Genomic DNA, 2,175 nt, shown 5'->3' with positions numbered 1-2,175 from the left:
AGTCACCACGTGTGTGCTGGGAATTCAATTCTTGTCTTTTGTAAGAGCAACCTGTACTCTTAACCCTGAGCCAACCCTCCATCCAGCACTATGACAACATTTTAGTTGCTTAACAGAACATCTTTGACATCTCAGTCTCCTAGAGGGTTTGATAGAACACAAATTGTTCCACACCCTCATACCTGAACCACCTCTTATGCATTCCTGGTTTCTGAGTCAGTAGGTCGGGGCGGAGGTGTCTTTCATTTTCATAGACTGGATGGGATCGCATCATCTTCTAATAGAGAAGGTTGTATGTGAAGGGGCAAAGCGGGAGTGCGAAGGCAGCAGCCATGTTCTTTAAAGGCAGCAGCCATGTTCTTTAAAGGCAACAGCCATGTTCTTTAAAGGCAGCAGCCATGTTCTTTAGAGCCTTCCACCAGTGTTCTTGGAAGGAGATACTTTTCCTTCCACTCTCTTTCCATGTTTATAGTTTTAACAAACCATCACAAACTCTTCAATAATGAAAGAAACAGATACATTATAAAATTCAGCATCTTTCTCAGCCACATCTGATGCAAGGGAATCTAATTAACAAGCTTTCAGGTCTGTAACTGGAGCCCACAGTGTTCCCCGCAGAAGCAGAGCCTTTTCACAGTTGCTCTGCAGTGAGAACTAAGCTATGTGACAGGTCTCTGTGTCTTCCCAAGTCCTGGCATGGTGTCTTTGGCACTGAGAAGCCAATGAGATTCACGGCAATGCCCTATAAATAGCTGTGTTTGCAGAACTCAAGAAAATGGTAAGCCTCAAAACATCCAGTCACTCTGAGGAGGTTCTGCAACATTAGGGGCCTGACATGGCACTTGGCTGGGGAGGGCCAAGGAGAAGGTTCCAGAAGAGGAAGGCAGCCATATTCCAAAGCCGGAGTTTTAGAACGTTGTCTAAAACTCAGTGGGGAGTAAGCCATAATGCTCAGATGTTAGAGCATGTGCCACTTAGAATCCAGAGCAAATGAACAATTATTCTTTTCAAAGTTACTTATAGTCAATTTATTTATTGGGAACGTATAAGTGATGTACTGCCCCCTCCTCCCCCTCCAACTCCTCCATGTCCCTCCTCCTTCCCAAATTTCTTTAATATTCTCATTCTCTCTCTCTCTCCCCCTCCCTCCCTCCCTCCCTCCCTCTCTCTCTCTCTCTCTCTCTCTCCCGCCCCCTCTGTGTGTGTGTGTATGTGTCCATGAGCACACATGCACTGAGTTCATTCAGCGTTGCCTGTATATTCCCTGTCCAGGGCTGCTGACCACTTGGGACTGACAATGTTTGTGGGAGCCCATCCCTGAAGTAAATGGCTTCTCCCTCCCTCAGCAGCCATAGTTCACCTGGAACTTTTCATCTGGAGGTGAGGAAATTCCCCTGACCACATTGTCATGTAAACTGGTGTTATCACCAGGGTGCCTGTATAGAGACTTTTTATTGTACAGAAAGGCTTTGCATGATAATTTCTTCACTTTCCAGGAGATGCCAAAGGAATCATTGCAGCCACATCATATTGAAATGCAAATCTCATAATGTGCCCCTGGTTTTCCTGTGTACAGAACCTTGTTTTAAAGTGCATTCCTTTGTGTGGAAGGAAAACGTATTAATCATAAAGAAAGGGGGAGGAAAGAAAATCTTAAGCAATTCCGTGACTGTTACAGTGCTAATTTTTGATGGGTCTCTTACCATTGTCTCCTTCCTTCCCTCTCTCCCTCCCTCCTTCTCTCCCTCCTTCTTTCCCTCCTTCCCTCCCTCCCTCCCCTCCCTCCTCTCCTTCTCTCCCTCCCTCCCTCCTTCTCTCCCTCCCTCCTTCTCTCCCTCCCTCCTTCCTTTCCTCTCCCCTTCCCTCCCTCCCTTCCTCCCTCATGCCTCCTTCCCTTCTCCCATTCTGGGTATGTGGAGGTTAGTGATCATCTTTGGGTGTCATTCTTCAGAATGCACACACACACACACACACACACACACACACACACACGGCAGAGACAGAGAGATTCTAAGACAGAACCTCACTTTTGAATCTTTGGTTCCCCTTGGTGGACTGTTTTGGCTTGTTGGAAGAGGGGTGTCAGTGTGTCAGTGGGAGTGGACTTAGAGGTTTCAAAAGCACAGACCAAGCTTAGTCTCTCTCTCTCTCTCTCTCTCTCTCTCTCTCTCTCTC

The sequence above is a fragment of the Grammomys surdaster genome, unplaced genomic scaffold (assembly GCF_004785775.1).
Source record: "Grammomys surdaster isolate TR1022 unplaced genomic scaffold, NIH_TR_1.0 133, whole genome shotgun sequence".
Lineage (NCBI taxonomy): Eukaryota > Metazoa > Chordata > Mammalia > Rodentia > Muridae > Grammomys > Grammomys surdaster.
This window is presented reverse-complemented; position numbering follows the sequence as displayed.